General features: G+C 34.8%; 1 protein-coding gene and 1 pseudogene across 4 annotated transcripts in view; one reads left to right on the top strand and one right to left on the bottom strand.

Annotated features, from left to right (window-relative positions):
• The window catches only part of XRCC4 (X-ray repair cross complementing 4), a 289,569-nt gene that overhangs the window by 76,257 nt on the left and 187,032 nt on the right, over positions 1-26,280 (bottom strand). The gene's annotated exons all lie outside the window — the stretch shown is intronic.
• Positions 510-1,248, top strand: LOC102120393 (coenzyme Q-binding protein COQ10 homolog B, mitochondrial pseudogene; annotated as a pseudogene).

Here is a 26,280-nt window from a genome sequence, read left to right as displayed (position 1 = left end):
AATTACACAGTTGAAACCTGAACCCAGGTCTCCTACCTTATATTGCTTGATATTCTTATAACTAACTATACCAATATTGCAAGATGTCTTTTGAGTGTAATGCTATTTATTTTGCAAGTCATAAGATACAGGGGATGTTCTTCACAAACATTAGCTTGAAATACCAGGATTTTTTCCTATAGCTATCATGTAGTGTAGGTAAACCTTGCACTAAAAGAAACTCCAGGAAAGAGGATATATAGAGAAATCCTGATGAGATACACAGTGGGCATATACATTGACCATGAATAAAGTCCCTCATACTTCATTTGGCTTTCTATGCCAGTTTGCAACTAAACAACAGATAAGCAGATTGATATGGTTTGAATGATGGTGACCCTCTAAAATTCATGTTGAAGCTTAATCCCCAATGAGGTGATATTAAGAAGTGGGGCCTTTTGGGAGAAGTAATTAAGTCATGACGGCTCTGCCCTTATGAATGGATTCGTGTCTTATAAAAGGGCTGGAGAGGAGTCTATCATGGCAGCTTGGACTGGTCAGACAGCCTTGAGAAGGGTGGCCTTGGGATGCCATCTGAAGTCGGCTACAGTGGTCAGAGTGTGGGCTCCAGTGCAGGGGCCTGGGCAGAATGTCAGATATTTAGCTTCCTGTGGTATACTGATGAGCAGAACTCTTCTACTGCATACCTCAGTTTTGCCTAAGGAGACATGTGCAAGAACTTTCTTCAAAATCGCGGCACCATTAATAAACAAAAGGAAAGAATATTCAGAAAGAACAATTATAAGACATTCAGGAAACATGCAGGGAGTGCATGATGTAGTATCAGGAATAGAGGATTACAAGCATTTCATTCCTTGGTGTAAAATATCAGATGTAGTATCAGAGATCTGCGTATTGCAAAACACAATTAGAAATTGGGTTTCCACCTGTGTTGGGGCAGTACACATCAGTAGTAACCTTGGTGAAATCTCATTTCGGAAAGGCATCCTGTACTGATGGGAAACTTCTCAATCATTTGGAGACTGGTGTTTTAGCCCAGATCTTCCAGGCTACTAAAAAATGTGTACCTCTAATTTTTCAATTTCTTTTGAATTTCAATCTCTTCTACACTCTCAGTTTGCCACATTGCTTTTCGATGAAGTTGTAAAGCAGATGGTAGCTGCCTTTGAAAGAAGAGCATGTAAGCTGTATGATCCAGAAACAAATATACCTCAGGAGTTAATGCTTCATGAAGTTCATCATGCATAAATGGGAAAAAACAACTGGTGTCACTGACTTTTAACTTTAGTTTGTTCATTTTAGCAAGCATTTTTATGTTTTCAGAAGTCAGAAAGCATTTGTTAAACCCAGCTTTGGTTATAAACTTGCACCACTGAAAACTTGCACACAGACTATAGATTCACTTATGCAGACATTATCATGTTCTGCATTTACAATAATGGGATGCCATCACTATTGCTAGAATACTGACATCATTCTTCTGAGCAGAAATTGAAACTGTAAATTTAAATCTTTTAATTATCACCTTACCTGAAAGAGGTTAATTAAGATATTCACACAGTATGTATTAAAGCAACCATATCACACTTAAGTTATTAAATTCAGACTATTTGTAACTTATTGTGATAGGGCCCGCCATATGGCTTAGGGTATTTGAGTAATCATCATATATTTAAAGTAAAAACTTTGACTTAAAAACAGTGTTAATGAAGGTTCTCTGGCACTTTTGATATTTTAAAAATTGTTTTGTGAGTAGTAGATAATTCAGTGCCACAGTGTGGTTAGCCCCCAGATAAACAGTGAATTTTTTTTAAGTTTAATTTTAGTATTTCTGGTGATTGATTCAGAGCTTTAAGCTACATTTCTAGTAGTTTGCCACTTCTCCTACGTATTCTGGCTGCTCTGTCAATATGCTAATTGTGTGTCAAATTTTGTCTACAACAGCAGGCAACAGATGAAGATAAGTTAATTGGTATGTATCCAGCACTACGCATCCCTATTTTTCAATTTATTGTGTGTATTCACTTTCAATAATGTGTTTCAAACTGATATACATATAAAATATACATACTATATATAATATATAAAACATATATACTATATAATATATAGCATATATAAAATATATACTAAATATAATATATATACAAATATAAAATATATAATATATAAAATATATATTATATATAATACACATATATCTTTTTTTTTTTTTTAAGAGACGGAGTTTTGCTCGGCTGCCTAGGCGGAGTGGAGTGGCGTGATCTTGGCTCACTGCAACCTCTGCCTCCCAGGTTCAAGCAATTCTCCTGCCTCAGCCTCCCAAGTAGCTGGGATTACAGGCACATGCCACCATGCCCAGCTGATTTCTTTTGTATTTTAGTAGAGACAGGGTTTCACCATGTTGCCCAGGCTGGTCTCAAACTCCTGAGCTCAGGTAATCCACCTGCCTCAGCCTCCTGAAGTGCTAGGATTACAGGCATGAGCCACCACAACTGGCCTCAAACTGATTGTTTTTAAAAAACAACACAAGGACTTAAGTAGTAACTTAATAATGTTAACTTATTTATTTTTTGTACAGTTAAAAAAGGGGCTGGAGAAAATTAGTTTAGGCCCTTTTTTGCGCTGCTGCCTTCCATCATGGGAAGACATAGCATTTGTCCTTTTTAACTTTGTGAGGATGCAGCAAGAAAGCCCTCATGAGACACAATGCCAGAACCTTGATCTTAGACTTTTCAGCCTTCAGAACTATGAGAAGTAAATTTCTATTTATCTATAAATGACCCAGACTATGGTGTTTTATTATTGCAGTAAAAATGGACTAAGACAGATATCACTACTTAATGATATCTGTCTTATTTTATCACTTTTTGATATATTGATATGTTTAGATATATCAATTTTGATATATCTAATATCAAAATAAAAGATATATCACTTTTCATAAATATTGATATATTTAGTAAAGAAAAGTCTTTCTTACTATATTTCTACCTCAAAAATTCTATGACTAAAATTAATTTATGTTTCCAGACCATCTGCATTGTGGTTAATCTCTGCATATTTAGTGGGAGTGAAGACTACTGCTTCAATTTGGTTAATACATTTTTTTAGTTCAATAATTAACTGAGCCAGACAACAAGTCAAATGGAAAGTGAAGTCATTAGGTGGGGTGAAGTGATGTGAAACCTCTGAGTGTTTTCTCTCTTAACCTCTGGATGGGAGCTTGACTCCATTTGTCTGGTAAATTGATGAGCTTATAAAAGAGCATTTGTTGAACAGCTCTGTAAATAATAAAATCTACTCCTACTACCTGCTTGAAAATGATGTATTTTTCTTTATTAAACAAAATATTAAATGCTTTATTAAACAAGATATTGTTTTCTTTATTAAACATGATATTAAATGAAAATGCTGTATTTTTATTAAACAAGATATTAAATTATTTTTGCAAAAACATCAAAAAATGTATAGCTATCCTAAAGTTTCTGTACTAGACAATCACACTGGTACAGACAGAAAAAAAAAAATTCCCAGATTATAACATTTAGAGATGTGTTACATACTTATAAATTTGTAACAAGGTAGCTAAACAACGATTCTGACTATACTGCTTACAGTGAAGGTGTCAATATTCACTTCATGGTAATGATTTTAAACTTTCAACCAATGTTGTCTTATGGTTTCTTATTTTTAAATGGACACAGGAGTATGATGGTGCTAAAAATATGCTATAGTTCTAACTATCAGTTGGAATAGGTCAGGTTATATACAGTAACTAATACCCCAACATCTCAGTGGATTGAAATGACAAAGCTTTAATTTTTCATTCTGTTGTATGTCCATCGTGGGCGGCCTGAGGGCTCCACTCCGTGCTGTCTCTTTACTCCAGGATCCAGGATGACAGGGCAGCCACCAACTTTGCCAGTTGCTATGGCAGAAGAAAGTTCTCTGGCTCAGAAGTCACACATGTCACTTTTAATCAAAACTTGCTGGCAAGAACTAATATAGTCTTACTCAATGATAGCTGTGAACTGCAATTTCATCATGTGCCCAGAAGGCAGAGAGCTGGAAATATTTGGTGAACAGAACTAATGACTATCACAGTTACCCAAATAATTGCTCTATTATGGTTTCACATATCTTTGTTTTCTCTGCCTGACTAAACTATGAAATCAGAATCTACAACTTGAAAGGCTCCCAACAAATTCTTTTGATTCACTGATTCTACATAGATAGATGAGTTCAATATAAAGTGTGATTTAAGTAAATTAATTATGTCCTCTTAGAACTTTCCTCTAATACTAAATATATAGATGCTCCTTCACTTATGATGGGTTACATCCTAATAAAACCATCACAAATTGAAAATGTTCTAAGTAAAAAATTATAACAAGATTCTATTATAAGCAACAAATTCTAACAAGATTCTGTTATAAGCAATAGAAAACACACAAAGACACTAGGTTGGGTATATTAAATAGGAAATGGTAACTTATAAAGAAAAGGAATTTCTTTATTAAAGTTCTGGATCCTGGGAAGTCTAAGGTTGAGGGGCCACATCTGGAGAGACCATTCTTATGGGTGAAGCCTCTGTAGAATCCTGAGATTGTTCAGGGCACCACATGGCAAGGGGGCAGAGCATGCCAGCTCAGATTTCTCTTCTTCTTCTTATAAAGCCATCAGCCTCATTCCCATGATAACCCATTAATGCATTAATCCATGAATGATGAATCCATTAATAAATGAATGGATTAATCCCTTCATGAAGGTAAAGCCCTCACAACCCAATCACCTCTTAAAGGTCCCACCTCTCAATACTGACACATTTGGGATTAAATGTTATCGTGGATTTTGGAAGAAACAAGTATTGAAACCATATCATCTACCAAACATCATGGCTTAGCCTAACCTATCTTAGACATGCTCAGAGCACTTTCAGTACAGTATTCAATAAAATACATGAGTTATTCAACACTTCATTATTAAAATAGGCTCTGTGTTAGATGATTTGGCTCAGCATCTTGAGAAAGTATTGTACCACATATCGCCAGTCCAGGAAAAGACCAAAATTCAAATTCAAGGTAGAGTTTCTACTGAATGTATATTGCTTTTGCACCATCATAAAGTCAAAAAATCCTAAGTCAAGCCATTGTAAATCAGGGACTGTCTGTATTTAAATCCAGTTCTGGGATCATACTAAAATTGAGTTAAGAGACCAGGAAGGAATCACCTGGGTATCAAATCCAGGTATAATCAACAAAATAGTTATTCAAAGACCAACTGTATTCATTTTTCCACAAATGCTACGATGCATTAAAGAATCATGCATGTAAATCTGACACCACAATAATCCCTTTCTTTACTTTCATTGTATTTGCTGTGTAAATCTACACATTAGGAACCATCCACACATTGTTGAAGAAAAACAGCCACTTATGCTGTCTGTGCTCACTTTAAAATCACGTTCATAAATCCAAAATGTCTAGGACTCTCCAATCTTTATCTCCATACCTCACTTATCGCAGGAATTCTAGATTCATATATATCTTGATATCTCTGCTGTGATGTCTGTTAAATTTCTAAAACCTAACCTAGCCAAAACAGAACCATCTATTTTTACGAACTGCAAAGCTGTTTCTTTCTCAGTTCTTCCCATGTCTGAAAGCTGCGCCATTTACCCAGTTTGTCAAGCTAAAACATAGGAATCCTTCTGATTCCTCTCTCTCCCTTATTCTAAACCAAACCTACTAGCAAGTCTTGGGAACTTTACTGCTAAAACATATACATGATCTAAGAATTCTTCACTAGGTCCTCTATTAGCCTACTCTAAGACTGACTTCCACTTGGACTACTGTTAAAACCTCCTAACTGATCTGTCTGTGATCACAAGCTCCCTACATCCAAATCCATTTGCCACACAGTGATAACTCCCTACTTCCAAATCCATTTTACACATACTTTTAATAGCAATCTTTTAAAAACAAACATCAGTCAATGTCATTGCCCTTAAAATTTACCCTTATACTTTGAATAAAATTTAAAGACCATTGACCCTTGAGGCTTATTTCATTGATACATACATCGCATACCACTCCCTCTCATTTCCACTACATATTTCTACTCCTTCAATACAATGGATTTGCTCGCCCAAGGGCCTTTGCATTACCTTTCTTTCAATCTTTGCAGGAAGTCTGCTTGTCATTTAGGCTCAGCTGAAATGCCAATGTCCTGACCATTCTATATAAAAAAGAACCACCTCATCACTATCTTTTGCATCACCTTAATTATCTGCATATTTCTTTATTATTTTACAGTGTGTCCATGTTTATTTATTCTTTTTCACTTGTATCACACGACTAAAACATCATCTCAGCTGTTTTGCTCACCACCATGTATTCTTTCTTCTGTGCCTAAGTCACTGTCTGGCTCACATTAGGTACTCAGCAAATATTTGTTGAAAAGATGCTTATGATTTCAAAATACACAAAGTACATGGCATGAGCAGGGAAGGTAAAAAAGTTACATAACACAACACTTGATACTTTGTAATTATTCTGGAATTTCAGACTATAAAAATCATCAGATTATAAATTATCAAACATAACAAAGACAAATGCTTTTGTAGTGTAATTTTTCCACAAGTAATTAACCTGACTTGGAAGACATTTACATTCAAACCTAGACAGTTCAGTACTGGAAAGAGAAAACAAAATGAACAAGAACAAGAGTTGAGGCATTTACCAATATTGAACATTTATCATGTGCCTGGCATAATATAATTGTCATCTGTTTAATTTTAACGAGGTAGGTATTGTTATTCCCATTTTATAAATTATAATATTGAGACGTAGACTCATTAAGTAGCTTGCTCACATAGTGGTGAGTCCTGACACAGGAGCAGCAGCATCTACAACTAGAAAAGCAGTGATAACTCAGGAATAAAAGGTGTAATGGCCACATGGAACAACAGAAAAAAAAGAGCCCATATAACCAAGACGATCCTAAGCAAAAAGAACAAGGCTGGAGGCATCACGCTACCTGACTGCTAACTATACTACAAGGCTACAGTAACCAAAACAGCATGGTACTGGCACCAAAAGAGATACATAGACCAATGGAACAGAACAGAGGCCTCAGAAATAACATCACACATCTACAACCATGTGATCTGTGACAAATTTAACAAAAACAAGCAAGGGGGAAAGCATGCCCTATTTAATAAATGGAGCTGGGAAAACTGGATAGCCATATGCAGAAAACTGAAACTGGACCCCTTCCTTACACCTTATACCAAAATCAACTCAAGATGGATTAAAAGACTTAAACGTCAAACCTAAAACTATAAAAACTCTAGAAGAAAATCTAGGCAATACCATTCAGGACGTAGGCAAAGACTTTATGACTAAAATACCAAAAGCAATTGCAACAAAAGCCAAAATTAACAAATGGGATCTAATTAAACTAAAGAGCTTCTGGACAGCAAAATAAACTATCATCAGAGTGAACAGGCAACCCACAGAATGGGAGAAAATTTTTGCAATCTATCCATTTGACAAAGGTCTAATATCCAGAATCTGAAAGGAACTTAAACAAATTTACAAGAAAAAAACAACTCCATCAAAAAGTAGGCAAAGGATATGAACAGACACTTCTCAAAACAAGACATTTATGTGGCCAACAAACATAGGAAAAAAAGCGCATCATCATCAGAGAAATACAAATCAAAACCACAATGAGATACCATCTCACGCCAGTAAGCATGGTGATCATTAAAAAGACAGGAAACAACAGATGTTGGAGAGTATGTGGAGGAATAGGAATGCTTTTACACTGTTGGTGGGAGTGTAAATTAGTTCAAACATTGTGGAAGACAGTGTGGTGATTCCTCAAGGATCTAGAACCAGAAATACCATTTGACCTAGCAATACCATTACTGGGTATATACCCAAAGGATTATAAATCATTCTACTATAAAGACACATGCACATGTACATTTATTGCAACTCTATTTACAATAGCAAAGACTTGGAACCAACCCAAATGCCCATCAATGATAGAATGGATACAGAAAATGTGGCACATATACACCATGGAATACTATGCAGCCACAAAAAAAGAAGGAGTTAATGTCCTTTGCAGGGACATGGATGAAGCTGGAAACCATCATTTTCAGCAAACTAACACAAGAACAAAAAACCAAACACTGCATGTTCTGACTCATAAGTGGGAGTTAAGCAATGAGAACACATAAAAACTGGGAGGGGAACATCACATACCACAGCCTGTTGGGGGGTGGGGGGAAAGAGAAGGGAGAGCATTAGGACAAATACCTAATGCATATGGAGCGTAACACCTAGATGACAGCTTGATGAGTGTGACAAACCACCATGGCACATGTATACCGATGTACCAAACCTGCATGCTCTGAACATGTACCCCAGAACTTAAAGTATAATACATAATAATTTTAAAAAAAGGTGTAACAACAAGGGAACACCCCACACTAACAGAAGTGTAGTAGCCCATTATTTTCTGTAAAGAGCACACCATGTCTGAGATATAAACAGGATTTGGGGGGGGGGGGCATGAGTTTAATGGAACACTGGAAAATTATATGCATTAAGTGAAAAGCAAATCCAACTAAGAGACTGATGTGTGACAACAATATTATACACAAGAATGTTACAAACTTAGGCTCTTTTAGCTTGCAGAAGAAAAAACACAGAGTATAAAATGGTCTTCAAGTTAAATAGAATTATATCTAATTTAGTGATAGAGTTCTAATTGTAGGTCTTAATGTGAAAATCAAATTATCCTGAAAAATTCCTTAGGAAAATACTAATGTCCAGCATGTTATACAAATTTCAATTGGTCCAGCACCCCAGGATCAACAGGTTTCCTCCTATTTTGGGATTTATGGCTATTTGTTTTCCATGAAGCAGTAGAAAATGTTACATGGTTGCCTTGTGTTTAGTTGCATGTACAGGTTTATCTTTAAATGTAGTGCTCACATAATAGAAAGATAGCGGAAATTCAAACAGCTAGGGAAAGGAGATATATGTTTCCCATTTCATTTCTACTCCTGGGCATATGCTGGACTAGAATGCCCAGCACTATTTAAATTGTTCCCTTTCCTCTCTCTCTTCCCTCCCCCTTTTTTATGTAGGAGAGGGGAACAGAGAGAATATGATACATTTGTACACATTTTATGTACTCAACATGACTCTATTTTATATGAGTGACTTTAATGTAGATTTATCTGATATAATACAGAAGGCAAAACTGTGATGAAAGAGTAGACATTACCAGGTAAAATGGGCTTTCATTTAAAGTAATATGCCTTTTTGTCCCACAAAGCACTTATGTAATGGTTATGTGCCATATATTATTATTTTGGATTAGATAATAAATACATTCCATTCCAATATTTTTTGTGAAACAAGTAGACAAAACAAAACAAAACAAAAACAATGACTTTATTCTATTTTAGATTGACATTATTTCATTTATTGCTTGTAATTCAAATAGGAGTATAATTAGTAATAAATTTAGGATTCTTAGAGTATATAATAATCTATGATATTCCAAACATTCAGAATGAGTTACTGAATTCAATTCCCTATCATTGTAAATTATTTGAAATGTAGGACAGGATTACAATAATTTTCAAATTTCAAAAGATGCCAAAAGGCAGTAAGCAATTAAGTAAAATAATATAAATATCAGGAGAAATAAGAATTTTCAAAATTTCAGGTAACTTTAACCAGCAGAAAATTTCAATCAGGTTCACGGTGACTGTGAAAGACAATCCAGGAATGCATTTCAGTTAGTAGGTGATTAAATGGGCTAAATAAAACCCCCTCTGTCTTTGAATATATGGCAAAACCGTCTTTACAAAAACACAAAAATTAGCTGGGCATGGTGGCAGGCACCTGTAGTCCCAGCTACTCAGGAGGCTGAGGCAGGAGAATCGCTTGAACTCAGGAGGCAGAGATTGCAGTGAGCCGAGATCTTGCCATTGCACTCCAGCCTGGGCAACAGAGTGAGAATCTGTCTCAAACATACATATATATATATATTTTTTTTTTCTTTTTTTTTTCTCCCAAAGAAATGAATAAACCACACAATTTGTTTCAGGATGATGCAGGGGGAAGATCATTCAGAGTACATAACCTATGGTAATGAGTTAAGACTAAGTACAATGGGAACGCACTGGAATACTCTAGGAAACGGATGGCAAGTCTGGAGACATAGGGAAAAGTATAAAGATATAATCCAATTTGTGTTTTCAGAAGTTCACTATGTGGAAAACAGTCTAGAGGTCAGAGAAGTAGAAATGGGGAAAAAAGGGAGTAGGTTACAGTCATGCATGCAAAAGGATCATAGCTTAGACTAGGTTAGTGGCAGCAGAAATAGAAAACATGAGATTAAATTCTAAGATATTTTAGAAGCATAAAGTATGAGACTGACAAATGAAGTAGAGCTAGGGGTGAGAGAAAACAAGAAGCTAAAGATAACTCTTAAATTTCAGGCTTTAGTTGCTGTATAGCCCAGTGATCCCCAACCTCTGGTCCATGGCCTATTAGGAACCAGGCTGAATGGCAGTAGATGAGTGGTGGGTGAGTAAGTAAGCTTCATCTATATTTACAGCTGCCTCCCATCACTCACATTACCACCTGAGCTCCACCTCCTGTTAGATCAGCAGCAGCATTAGATTCTCATGGGAGCACAAACCCTATTGTGAACTGTGCATGTGAGGGATCTAGGTTGTGTTCTCCTTATGAGAATCTAATGCCTGATAATCTGTCACTGTCTCCCAGCACCCCCAAATGGGACCATCCAGTTAAAGGAAAATAAGCTCAGGACTCCCACTGATTCTACATTATGGTGAGTTGTATAATTACTTCATTATATATTACAATGTAATAAATAAAGAAATAAAGTGCACACTAAATGCAATGTGCTTGAATCATCCCCAAACCATCCCCCCACCCACCCCAGGTCCATGGAAAAATTGTCTTCCACAAAACCAGTCCCTGATGCCAAAAAGGTTGGGGACCTCTAGTACAGATGTAGTACCATTTTCCAAAAAGGGGAAGACTCTGCTGGGTTAGATCGACTTAATATTTTCTTTCCTGTATTATACAAAAGGTCCATTTGTTACTTCATTTACTTGGTAATTATTGAATATCTACTATGTGTTAGGTTATGCTAGTTTATAATATTTTATTTTTTGTAACTGTCTATTTTTACCGAATTCCCAATTTCAGGTTATTTTTTGAACTCTATCAAATGTAATATATTTTCTCACCTAGAGTTACTTATCTGTGCACCCATCCTTGGTTAATGAAAAACAGTAACAACTTTTTTCTTTGTTATTTGTGCCTCCCTCTAGTATTCATTTTAATTGGGCATTCTAGATGTACTTAGAACTATTACACCATGTGGCTTCATTATCATACTGTACACCAATTATTTATTGGTGTGTTTCTGAAATTACATCCTATCCTCCTTGAGGGAAAGCACCTGGTCTCTTTCGTTTGGTGCTATAGTCCCAGCATAGGACACAGTGCTTGGCACATAGTAGGTACATCATTACTATATTAAGGTGGAGATAAAAGGCAGAGGCCTATAACCATTGTCTAAGGATAATGTGTAATGCCAAATTTTCATTCCTATGACGGGTTTGTTTTCCTCTTCTGGAAGTTATTGGTGTATGTTCCTGACAGCTTAAATGGAAGACTCCAAAAATATACTTGAGACCTGACAGACCATCTTATTATTCAGTGAGAACACTGAGATCTTCATCTGCCTTATTTGCCCACATAGCAGTTGAGAACAGATAAAATGTTCTCCAACAGTTTCTATGTTTTATATGGTGCCATTTATTGCTTAACCCAAAATAAACCTCAATAAATAGAAAATTATCATTTTCATGATTTCCTTGAAATGGGATATATAGGTCCATTTGGTTTTATATTAATGTCTCATTACTTCATTGGTTTGCTAAATTGATTTGTTCAATTCATATCTTATTCTCTAAAGTTGGGAAATTTCTAGAACATCATATATCATGGTCCTAGGGAAAATACTCTTTAAAATCAGCACTATATCCATAACAGAATGTGTCAGTGAAAAAGTTGATTTTCTCTGTATTCCATAAGGAGAATATCATATATCCCCAAGTAAGAGAAACCCCATGCCTTCAGATCACAATCAAAACACATGTCCAGAGAAAATATTCCCTGTGGTTGGAGCAAACAAGAACCTCTATGACAAGGAAGGTTTTCAGAGGCTACAATACACCTTCCTGAGTAACCCTTCTTAGAGCACAATTTGAAGAAAGCTTGCTGATAAATTACTTATAGGTGCAATTAAGTTCAATAGTGAAATAAATGAAATGATGTAAAATGATATAATATTAACGCATCACAATCTATATATTTGAGTATATAAATACAGCAGCATGGAAAAGGGAGTTTTTCCAGTCTTTTGAGAAGTCAATCCCCATGACTTGTTTTGTTTATCCATCTTTTGTGGTAGGCTGATTTCTAAATTAAGAGAGATGATTTATTTGGTAAAGACCAAGTTTACCAAATAGCTTTCAATAACCGATGAGGCTTCCCAGATCTCTGGTAGTAAGAGGATAGCAACCTCGAATGTTTCTCAATTCATCCCTGCTGTTCCTTCCAATCACATTCACTATTACACTAATTACGGTCACTATTCTTCAGATAACTCTTCCTGGATTACTACTAGAGTATCCTCCTATCTTTACTGCCAATCCATAAACTTTCCTTCCATCCAATATACGGTTTCCAGGAAAATTTTTGTAAAGCACTGTTCATTATGCCACTATTTGACTCAAAACCTTTTAACAGTTCCCTGTAGCATTCATAAAAGAAGTCCAAATAAATAAGTTTAGCATCTAAGTCTCTTTGTGCTCTATGTTCTGCCTACTTTGCCAGCTTTATTCATATTTCTAAGCACCTAAATGATATAGGCACTGGTCCTCAATCTTTCAGACTCTTTCTCCATGCATTTGTTTTATACAAGCTGTTCCCCTGACAGGACAGTCCTTCTTTTTAGTAAGGGACTATTCCAGATTTCTCTAACAAAGAGAACAAAACAAAAACAAACCACCACCATGGCTTTGATCAAGCTAGACATTTCTTTTTCTCATGCAACAGTCCAGAGGTAGCTGGGTGGTCCATGGTGGGTATGCTGCCCTGCTCCCTGAGACTGTCCAGGGACCATGATTCCTCCTATCTTGCTTTCCCATCTCCTACCATGGTTTCCTTAAATGTTAAGATGGCTGAGAAGAAAGAAAGAGACATAGGAATGTATATCCAATCATTTTATGGGCAAGATCCCCAAATTGTCCATATCATTTCCATTTATATCTCATTAGCAATGGCTTTGCAACATGGCCACCCATCACTGCTAGTGAGGCTCGGAATTGTAGCCTCTAGGTTGGTAGGCATATGCACTGTTAAACTCTGTGGATAGAGCAGGTGGTGGAAAGGAGTTCTCTTACTAAAAGAAATAGGGGGATGCTGTGGATTGGGTTCAATTACAACTCTCTTTCTTTCAGTTTATGCCTTTAGAAATAACATTCATCTTCAAAGCCAAACTCAAATAACACCTCCTCAGGTGTTTACGCCTTTGGAAACAACATTCAACTCCAAAGCCAGACTCAAAGAACACTTCCTTCTGGTCAGTCTCCTCTGATTTTATCCTATCTCCTTATTCCATATACCTCCAAAAAGATTAGCAACTCTCCTTCCTCTGAAATTTCATAGCTTTCATACCTACTATGGAATTCGGCACAATCTAGACATATTACAGTTAGCCATATACATATTAAAGATAGTTTGTCAGAAAATGAAATGTGGCCCAAAAGCAAACAACATATGTGTGCTATTCATTACTCCTCCTTCATTGTTCTATTCATATACAAAGACAAAGACAGAGGCTGTATCAACTTCTTATTCTGTATTTCTAGAAGTGACTCCATACAAACATTCAATAATGGTGGTAATAATAACACTGCTTTATCTAATACACTGGTAATTTATCTTCATTTATTACAAAAATAACATTTTACAAAGTAACATATACATATTTGATCTAGAGATATAAGTTTTAGGAATTGTTTAGAAACAAGGTTATTGTAAAAGATTTTCAATTAAACAAAATATTATGTCCTAAAATTTTACTAAAAGTATTTTTGAATAATGATGTTTAAACAAAGCATGTTTGTGCTTTTGTCCTTTAGTAAAAATTTTCCAAAAACAAACAAAGTCCTTGAATAATACTAATGGATCATTATATATTTTTAATTTCTGAGGTTTATTTTTTATTCTCATATCTGATTTCTTTCTTCCATTTGCTGACATCTGTTACTTTTGGTGTTCATATCTTCTTATTTTGGCATAACTAGTTTATACTTTTCAGACAACATGAAACAGTCTACACTTCTAGTGGGATAAAATATTTTATTTTATTTCATAATGTTTTACTACGGACCAAATACTTCACATTGAGTCACATATCATACTAGATGATTTAAGTTATGGAATTTCACCATTATAGTGTATATTTTGGGTAAAGTATACCAAAAAAAAATACCTCCTATTTTTCCTTTAATACTGAACCACAAATTATAAGCAAGGAGTCATTTCCTTTGATTAATAACTTTGCTGGCCATGTACAGTGAATATTTACACATTATTCTATGTTGGTAGAATGCTTAAAATGCCTGAAACAATACTATTATCAAGCCAAATTTAGAGAAATTTTATGTATCACAGTCTTTCAAATGACAGGAGTATAACATATATGAAACATATGATAAATCTCCTTTACTTAAAACTTGGAAAGATTATAAAAGCCTCCTATAAACACTTTTTTTTTTTAAACAGACATCTGAGTCTGTCAGTAATTTAAGATTTAAATGTATGTAATAGCCTGGGGGAATTGTAGTAAGGGTTGTTCCCAGGGTGAGTTGTAAACATGGAAATATTTTTTTAAAACACCTATGTAAGCTCCAATGAAACATATTATCTTGAAATTATGTTAAAGTAGAACTTACAATTCATGCACTTACAAGACCAAGCCTATGATACATTTAATAATCATGCTTTAAGAGGCCATAAATCTGTTTTTAATACAGAATACATTTAAAAAAAAATATTGTCCTTTTTGTATATTTAAAAAATCCTTTCGGGCAAACATTATCTTAAAGTGTGACTGTTGATTTTATTGGCAAATCTATAATAATGCATATGATCAATCTTTATTTAATTATTTTGGGTCACAAACACAATTAATAAATCATCTTTGAAGTGCACTGACCATAATCAGTATACTCTGGAACAAGGCCAAGGGGCCATTAATCAAAATATGCAGCAAGCAAAGTGAGAGCTGCAGCCTGACCAGTTAGGTAAACATAGAGTGAAGCTAATAAAAACCTATCTCGTTTTAAAACCACCACCGTGTTTACTTTTGCAACTAAGATAAACATTATGATAAAATTAAAGTTGTGTAAAAAATGAGGTTTGCTCATGATGACCAGAGTAAATATATAGTAATTGAACATTCATTTTATGTACCTAATTTGACATTTAAAAAGTCTAAAGTTCAGGTACCAAAGACGGACAAAAATTAGATATTTGAATCTGATTATTATATTATCCAGCTAAATTAAAAAATAATTTTCAAATACTCTGAGATTTAAACTTTGAATACATTGTTAGCAATGTTTAAGAATCAAGGTATGAAAATAAATTATTTTTGAAAAGACGGGATGGTCAACTACCACATTTTAAGTTGGCACATGCAATTTCATCTCCCTCTCTATATATATTTCTAAAACGAATTGGTAAACAGCAACAAAAATAAAAAACCCAAAAGGCAAACACTGTTGTGAGGGTACAAATTGTTAGAGCCTTCCTGGAGAAATTCTGGCAAAACATACGTACACGTATGTGTAATATATGTGTAATTCCATGTGTAACTCTATATATAAACTATTACATATCTCAAATTAATCAACTGCTTTTAAAACATAGTTTCCCAAAGATGTTATTTTTCTCCCACATTACACCATATTGATTGCTAAATGGAAGAAAAAAAAAGTTGTGGGTTATAGCATAACCGGTGTGCGCCTAGTTTTGTAAATGAAATGTGGAAGAGAGAGGGATCTGCAAAGACACAGAGTACCAGGTCTTAATGGTGGTCATCTCCTGGTGAGTGGGATCAGAGTTTTCCATATGCTCATTCTTTTGTTTCTGTGTGTTTTCTGATTTTTCTGGAATGAGCATGAACTGCTTTTATAATTGGGAAACAAATAAAGTTCATTTTATTAAAAAATAAATGAATTAATAGCAGACTCTTACCCCCTCACTGTTTTTTTTTGTTGTTGTTGTTGAGACAGAGTTTTGCTTTATCGCTCAGACTGGAGTGCAGTGGCATGATCTTGGCTCACTGCAAGCGCCGCCTCCCAGGTTCACGCCATTCTCCTGCCTCAGCCTCCCGAGTAGCTCGGACTACAGGCGCCCACCATCATGCCTGGCTAATTTTTTGTATTTTAGTAGAGACGGGGTTTCACTGTATTAGTCAGGATGGTCTCGATCTCCTAACCTCCTGATCCGCCCACCTGGGCCTCCCAAAGTGCTGGGATTACAGGCATGAGCCACCGCACCCGGCCTTACTGTTTTAATTTTTATAATTCATAACATTAATAATAAAAACATAGGAAGAAGATATCAGAAAGCAAACAAATAACTTTCTTCAAAACTCCATTAAAAAGAAGAATCTTTATTAAGAGTGAATATTGCCACATAAATTCTATGTGACTGCAACTGGGTTACCGTGGGGGGAAATGAGCTCTTTAGGACCCTGAAAAGCTTTAATAGGAAACCATGAAAATTCTGATGTTTATAATAACTTCTCAAAACAAAAGTGCATGGATTGGGCAATTTCTTCAAGGATAATACTGTAAGCATCTGGCACAACAAAGAAAGAACTGAGCTTTTGTAGGTTCAGGAAGGCAATACCTTATACAAACCGTATCAGTGGCAGCTGTGCAATACTCCACTGCACTCTATGGAGGTGGGGAAATACTGGGCTGACATATGCTGCATATTTTTCTGCCCCTTGCAGCCACAAGACTGTGATAAGATTGTGTAGTCCTAGATAATTAAATGAAAAACTCACTCTAAGGTGTGTGTGTTGTTTTGGCATCCAGTATTCACTTGAAATTCTGCATCTACACAATGACTTAAAGGAGCCACTCAAATGGTTGATTCAGAACACATAGCTAAAACTCCTTCACTACAATTCAAGGAGCATCCAGTATCTGTGAAAAGTTAGAATTTAAAATTTCTCAGTTTGTTGAACAATGTGTTCAAGATTTGTGTTTTCAGAAGAGACACATCACACAGAAGACTAAATCATGTTTGAGACTTCAGTATGAAAGATGTTAATCTATATATTTTTACTTGCTAGCCTGCAGAAACAAAGACTGCATAAAAATATCTAAAGACTCTACAAGTGGCCGGGCGCAGTGGCTCACACCTGTAATCCCAGCACTTTGGGAGGCCGAGATGGGCGGATCACGAGGTCAGGAGATGGAGACCATGCTGGCTAACATGGTGAAACCCCGTCTCTACTAAAAATACAAAAAATTAGCTGGGCGTGGTGATGGGCGCCTGTAGTCCCAGCTACTTGGGAGGCTGAGGCAGGAGAATGGCGTGAACCCGGGAGGCGGAGCTTGCAGTGAGCTGAGATCACGCCACTGCACTCCAGCCTGGGTGACAGAGCGAGACTTTGTCTCAAAAAGAAAAAAAAAAAAAAAAAAAAAAAAGACTCTACAAGTATTTATTGTACTTTGGGCCTAAACTACTCTAATGGTCTTATCCTGTAGCTGAGATGATGCTAAACTGCTCCTTTTAGGGGTCTTTATGTATTCCAATCACTGAAATTCTCTAGAAAATAACCCTACTACTCTCAACTGGGCCATCAGTGGGACAAGGAGGAAGTTTCCTAAGTACTAGGATTGGGAGGGGGAATACACCAACATTTTTTTTCCAGTAATTCATTTTAATGCCTTACATTCTATAATTATGGCTGAAATGTCCTTATATCTTAAAAAATCCTTGATATTCAATAATTTTGAGGGTCCATATGCTAAATCAGTACCCTGCAAAATATGATCTCTTGGACTTTTATTGTGAGTGGAGGCAGATTGCATGTGGATGCCAAGCTTAAGGGCATTTGAGAAATTAAACAAGGTCAAAGGAATTACTTACTGTGGGGTTTCTGAGAGCCTTTAAAATATAAATCTCCAATTTTGGGTGTTGGGGCACATGGGACTCTGGGAGCTATGGTATGTAGCAATTTCCAAGCTTATTTCAATATGGCACTCTTTCTAGGGTACCTATCTTTTATATAGTGCTATAGAATGAAAACTGTGAAGGGCATAATAATTAAATTGTTTAATTTGAATATTCTATTAGTTGGTTGATTTTATTACCTGGCTGCTAATTTCAGTAAGACTGGGAAATAGATCCAATTTGGTTAAATACGTAACTAATTAATTAATTAATCAGTTGGTTAGAATAATCCATCTAGTATACCTGGACACAACTGGCTTTAGGTCACACCAATATAATGCTATTAATAGATTACTTTACTTACTGATACAAACAGAGCAGGATCTTATTGTACAGTACTCCCCTGTTATCTTAGGGGGATACATTCCAAGCCCTCAGTGGATGCCAGAAACCACAGATACTATCAAGCCCTATATATACTATGTGTTTTCCATCTCAAAACTGAGATAGCTACTAAGTCACTAATGGGTAGATAGTATATAAAGTGTGGATACACTGGATAAAGGGATGACTCACATCTCCAGCAGGACAGAGTGGGACAATGTGAGATTTCATCATGCTACTTAGAATGGCACACGATATAAAACTTATGAATTGTTTGTTTCTGGAATTTTCTATTTAATATTTTCAGACTGTGGTTGACTGTGGGTAACTGAAACCACAGAAAACAAAACTATAGATAAGGAGGGACTATGGTATTATCTTTTGTAGACTGCTGGAAGAAATAATAGATCCTAAATCAAAAGATTTAAGTGAAAAATGTTTCATGGTGATTATGTTGAATATATATAAAGCATGACTTCAATAAAATTTTAAACTAGGTCCCTAATAAAGGCCAAATATAGTGCTATTTTATTTAGATACACATTGTGCCTTTATAAATTTATAGAAAGTAATTTTGTAATGTTCTTGCTTACACTCAGGATTTTACCTGATATTAAAACACTATATATAAATATGAAAGTAATTTCATAGTTTCTGCAACCTTTGTCAGCTGGTTCATTTTAATCTACAGAAATAAAAAGACACACCAAACAACCCTACAAATAAAGATTTCAAGTGATGCAAGATAGTAAATAACAAGGAATGTACAGCATATGGTTAGGCTGAATAACTCTTGGTGTTGATGCTAGCTGACAGAACAGGATAAGTGTTTCCTGAGTATAATCATATTGTATGGATTAGCCACACTAAATTTTTTTAATGAATATTTATCCATATATACCAGATTCAAGGATTTCAGAGTCTTACTAAAAGTGAGAAATCTTCAAAGATCTAAAAATATTCCTTAAGGAAAAGCATTTATATTTACCAAAAAAAGGCAAAATAGCAGTACAATTCTGCACCTCAGGACTGCTCACAGATGCCAATTTAATCTATTATCCCAGTGAGCACTCCACATAAGTTTCAGTATGTTTTCAATTTTCTAGTTTCCTGTGTTACAAAAAAAAAGAAAGTTTTATTATTGAGAGTTCAAAGTTAGACAACATTAAGCAGTTCGAAAGTACAGTTAAAAAAAAAAAGAGAAAGAAACTAAGTAAAATAGCATTAGATCATTTAAAATTTTGACATCTAAAAAGATGCAATAAAAACCAAAACATCAGTGTTTTCTAGTCAATCTGATAACTTTTAACAAGAATTAAAAAGCAGTATCAAAAGGTAGGAAAAATAGAAGAAAAGTTTTCTGAAATGTGAAAAACTGGAATGCTCTCCTGTCCCTGAGGAACAGCTGAATTCTCAACATGGGCCACACAACCTGCTTGGTCTAGCCTCCCAGTACCCCTCAGACTCCTCTCAGGCCCTCTCTTCTGTGCTCCCTCCACTCTCATCACACTCACACATTCCACCTGGGCACAGGTTCACAGGCTGCTTCCTGTCTGAACGCTGCTCTCTACTCCCTACTGTACCCTTTCACTCCTCTTTATCCTTCAGATATTGTTCAAATGGTGGTTCTTCAAGCTATATCCTTTTTGCTGTGTTTCCCCTAAATCCTGAATTCCTTCAAAAGTTTATGATTATATATCTACGTAATGATATGATTAATGCTTGTTTTCTCTCATACAGAATAAATTATATAATTTCAGGGAGTGTGTATAGTTTGCTTAGCAGTGGGAGAGAAGCCATAGTCAGAATTCTGTGCTTCTCAACAAAAAGTGTCTACTGTTGATATCCTTAGTCAATGTGAAATCATGTGGTAGGCCTACAATGCAAACTCAACTGAGAGGTTATCGTAGGAATTACAGAGGAAATAACATTGTGAGGGACTGCCAAAAGTATTAGAAATCCTGCATAAGTTTAGAATTGAAAATAATGAATGAAGCCAGGCTTCCTAGATGAATTTAATGAGATATGCTAGTTATTACGCTGTGGTGACATGAACTATAAAATCAAAACTTTCTGTGGAATCTTTTCTTTATCACTAAAAGAAGTAAAATTGTGTAATAATTTATTCTCGGTTAATCTTTTCTAGTTAAACATGGCTAAGAACAGAAGAAAGATGAGTGTGGTCGAAAATCTTTGTTCCCATACAAATTCTTTAAGGACTCAGAATTTCAAAAACTCTTGAAAAACAGTCACTAATTGTTTCTATAGAATGTACTTAGAATGTATATTTCATGTACTTCTAGTTTTATAAGCAGGTGTTTTTTCTTTAGCACAGTAAACTGAAGATGAACACCATATAGTCAAAGAGTTTTATAAATGGTAGTGGCTGGTTAATGCTGAACAGTTTAATTTGTAAGATGATAATTACACTATAGTAATAATTAAACTGGTTTTATGGCTAAATTTGGCAAGTTAAAATAGCTCGTCCATGTAAAGACAGTCTCTTTTTCTCTTTCAGAAACACTGAAAAGTGTGTCATTCATTAATCCATTGAAAAATTGTTTAAATTAAAATCACTCACTAGCTGTGTGACGTTCAATAAATACTTAATTTCTGTGCGCAATAAGTTTGTGACATTACTTAACAGAATAGGGTCAATATTTGCATAGCTTCCACTTAAGATGGTATCATTATTTTTTAGAGTAAACTTAGAGGTTTACAGAATACATCTATCTCAGGTTACAAAATGGTTTTAAGATATTAGAAGTGGCATTTTTTAAGAGAACTTCCAAACCACATGGGAATATTCAATTATAAAACTGTGACTATTACAATGCATTTCAACTTACTAATTTTCTTAATATTTTTTCTTACATGGTTGAAGAAACATTACTTTCATATAAGGATAACATTTTACTTTATATGTCAGATCGCTCAATGATAACATTTGACAATCTGTTGAGAAATTATCTGTAGGATAGCTTTCACAATTTATTTAAAAAACCCAAGTAATGTGCTAATTTTTCCTGTATGAACAATATTTAGTTGCTCACTATTCATGTTTCTATCAACTCATTAAATTTTGTTTTAAAGCCCAAACACTCTGAGAGGTCACCTTTGCTTTGCTGCTACTTTACATCTGTTTTGAGGAAAAAGCTAAAAACCTATTGTCTTTTTACACCATAGAGAGGAGCTAAAGAAGGATCCCAATGAAAAAAATAGACCTGCGTCATCACTATCTCATTTCACTCTTTTACTTAAACTTAATTCCTGAAAATCTAGGAATACTTATTCTCAAAAACAAATATACTTACACAGGGCTTGAGCTCCCTTCTCCATCACTGTGTTTTTTTTTTTTTTTTTTTTTTTGAGATGGAGTCTCCTTCTGTCGCCCAGGCTGGAGTGCAGTGGCACGATCTTGGTTCACTACAAGCTCCACCTCCCAGGTTCACGCCACTCTCCTGCCTCAGCCTCCCAAGTAGCTGGGACTACAGGCGCCCGCCACCACGCCCAGCTAAATTTTTGTATTTTTAGTAGAGACAGGGTTTCACCGTGTTAGCCAAGATGGTCTCAGTCTCCTGACCTTGTGATCCGCCTACCTCGGCCTCCCAAAGTGCTGGGATTACAGGTGTGGGCCACCGCGCCCAGCCTCACTTCTCCATCTTTAATATGACATAAATATATGTTAATATTTTCCAGAATGTGGTTAAATATTTCTACGGTAGTTTTCAAACACATTTTCTTGTGAAAACTATTTTTTATATTTCACTATTTAGTATTTTTATTGGTAAAAGCAACTTTACCACACATTTTCTTTTATATTTGATAGACATGGTTTGTTCAGATACTTTGAAAGTATACAACATTAATAAAAAATTCATTATAAAGCTCTGTGAATTTAATAATTTATATTTATTTTATATCTGTATTCCTTTTACAGCTATTTATATTTGTTCTGAAGTCACTAAAAACTTTGCAGAGTCTTTCAGGTATTAACTAAAGTCATTTCTCTCTGTATATTGAGTCAAAATAAAAGGAAAGCTTCCCCATCCCCCCAAAAAGTGGTTCTCAGATAAACTAAAATGCCCAAAATCCATTCCCACATATAATAGTGCACTTACAAATCTGAAACACAATTCCAAAGATTTCAATTTAGAACTTTATGACTGATGTACCCCCCTTGCTTTGCACAAAATTATTTGTATATATCCTTGTCTCTGAAAAGGTTATAAACCCAGTTGAGTAAGTGAACCAGGCACAAACTCTGGAATAAAACACTGGCTGTGCTGCTCTGGCAAAAGAACTACATCTTTATGAGCCTTGGTTGCTTTTCATCTGTAAGAAGGATAAATTAATACCTATCTTGTAGGGTTTGCATGAGATTTAAATGAGAGATAACGTATACAGCACTTATCAAAATTCTGATTTATTTTTATATCTCTCTCTCGTTCTATACCTTGTCACTATAACAATGACTTAGGATCGCAATAAATGTTCAACTAAATGTAAAAATTATTATGATTTTGTTTTATAGATAAGTAGTTTTTCTCAGAATGCAAAATAACCCTATGGTATTTCTAAAGTACTTAAAATGTTACATTGTAAAATACCTATAAACAGTTAAATTTAAAAAATGAATACTTTTCTCATGGATATTTCATATTTTTAATTGCTTCATGAATTTTAATCAATAATAGTTAATAAATATGGAAGTATTTTATTGCTAAATCATATTCATGTTTTGAAAGCGGTGAACAGTTAAATACATAATAGATTTATAAATAGAGAGGGATCTTACAGATCATCTAGTATAATCCTTTCATTTTTAGATGAGAAAACTGAACCTTGGAAAGGTAAAATGACTTCCACAAAGTATTGTACACACACACACACACACAAAATATTTAAGCCATAGTACTTATGACCACTCCTTCCCCTACTTCTGTTTCTTTTTTCTTGAGGTGCAGAGATAGAAAAGCTAAACAGTGGAATCACATGTAAGATGTCTGGTGGGAATGTTGGAAGGGACTGAAGGTCATGCAATCAGAAGGGCTTAGAAAACTGAAGTTTAGAGGTAGGGACTGATGTATTTTCACCCATAAGTAGCAAACTAACCACATCTGCGTTTATTTGTGAGTCTACATATAGAGTACGTGAACCTAATTGATGTTTATGTTTTTGATGACCAGCTGTCAGAGAAAAAAAATCATGCTTTAGGAAGGCAGGAAAACATGTAGCAGTTTTAATTTTAAAACATAAAATAAGGGCTAGCCATTAGTAATCTAGAATGTCTTACTCTGAGGTTTTTTTTAAGAGCTAAGGCTTATTTTTGCTTTTGTTTTATAGAAGCTTCTTTTTCTTAATTTAAAAAAATTGGGAAAGTACAACTAGTATTTAAAAATTTTAAGAGGCATAAAATTTCAGTCTCCTGTATTCAAAAATGGAAAAAAATCCTATAGTATAAAAAGTAAGAAAAAAATACATAATTTAACATTTTGTTTTATTTGAGCAAAAGAGGAGGCATTATACAGTAGGGTATCAACCACTCAACATCTGAGTGATACATGCTAAACTAAATTTCTCTTAATCTTTAAAATGCTCCCTGACATCTAACAGGTGTTTTTCATTTCTACTCAGGGGCAGTCTGCCTAAAGGGCCTACAATGATATCATTAGCAGACCATTTCCAAAAGCTGTTATGGTTTACATCAACTTTGTCAACTTTTAAAATGGTGAAAATATACAACATAAACACTGACACAATCACCTAAACATGGAAAAGAAAAGGAACATAATATTAACTGTCTGTATGTTTGGAGAAACAAACACGTTACCTTTATTAAAAAGCTAAATAAAAATATTTAGTCTTGATTCAGAGCTAAACTTCTTTCATCTCTGTATCATGCATATCAGAAACCCACTTAAGCAACACAGTTTACTCAGAAAATGTTAGCAACCTCAAAACCTTACCTTTGGTTCACACATAGAATGGAAAGATCTAAGATGCAGCTCTGCAACATAAAACCAATGTTTCCTTCTTCCCTCAAACCATGAAGTCATTATCAGACAAAACAATTGGACTGAAAGTGCCATAAGGACAGGAGCTGTGTCTATTTTCTACTGTCTGGGATCCTCAGCATGATCAATATTATGCCTGGCATATAATTCAATTTCAACTCATTACTCACTTGTCTACTAACTGACTGAATGAAGTACTTAGTTTCTGGAATGTTTCAAACTGCTTATAATTTTATTCTTTCCCATATTAATCCATAGGAATAGTTTGGCTATTTCAATGTTTGTAAATTGAAAATATTTTTGGTTCCCTATATAAAAGAGATCACACTATGCCTTGAACTCTATGAGCTCTATCAAGGGGTTATAAGTTATGAATAAATTCAAATGGTAAGCACAAACCAGAAATAATTTAGTGCATTATGGGTTTTTGCATATATTGTCTAAAGACATTAGGGACCCAGTATAGTATAGAGATAGCAATTTTAAGTACATGTAGATCAGGCCAATTGTGGAGAGAATAAAAACACAGTGATAGACAAAATAATCCCACTATACAACATTTATATGCTAGAAACTAAAACATGTTCCCACTAGGCTGCCAGTTTCCTGATGGCATGAATTGTGCTTCTTTGCATCCTTATTATCTATGACAGAATTTTAAAGCTTTCTGCTCTCAGGAACCCTTTATCCTTTAAAAAATTTTTGAGGGTCTCGAATTTTGACTCCACATTTTAGTTTTAAGTGGACTATTTGCCATATTGAAAATTAAACCTGAGAAAATTTAAACAGATTCATTATTCCATTTAAAAATAACACAAATCCAGAATATGATAATATGAATAATACATTCTTTATGAAACATATTTTCCAGAAAAAAATGTTATGAGGGCTTTGTTTTATATTTTTCAAATCTGTTTGATAGCTGGTTTGATGGAAAAGTTGGATTTTCACTAGCTTCTGCATTCCGTCAGCTGTGAAATGTTATTTTAATTGAAGGATATAAGAAAATCCAGCCTCCCACAGGTATGGAATTTAAGACGGGATGACCTTATGGACACCTAGAAAGGGCCTTTGGAAAACCCCAGGTAACCTCATTCCATACTGTGAAAATCACTGAACTATAAAATCATCTGCTACAGCATCATCATTTGATAACTACTTACTGAATTAACAAAAACTTTAGAAAAAATAAATTCTCAGAGCATATATACACACACCCAAATGATAATATTCTTTATAAATGCTCATTGTTTTGCTGTAATGAAATATTAAGTGTTTCAACTTTGCAACTCATCACACCTAAATTGAAATATAGGCTGATGCAGGGTAATCAGAACCAAAGAGTGAAAAACAGTGAGAATATACAATGCCAAAATTTGATAGAAATAAACAGATGATGAGAAAGAGACATTTTACTTGAAAAAAATGCCAGGCATAACCAAATTAAATGGCTAATTTGAATGCTATATGGGTCTCTTTTAAGCAGTAAATTAGATTGAAACACTTTACTGAACACAAGTTGGATTCTAATATTTTTA

This window comes from Macaca fascicularis, chromosome 6, assembly GCF_037993035.2.
Source record: "Macaca fascicularis isolate 582-1 chromosome 6, T2T-MFA8v1.1".
Taxonomy (NCBI): domain Eukaryota; kingdom Metazoa; phylum Chordata; class Mammalia; order Primates; family Cercopithecidae; genus Macaca; species Macaca fascicularis.
The sequence above is the reverse complement of the archived record's forward strand: the minus strand, read 5'-3'. Positions and strand labels throughout refer to the sequence as shown.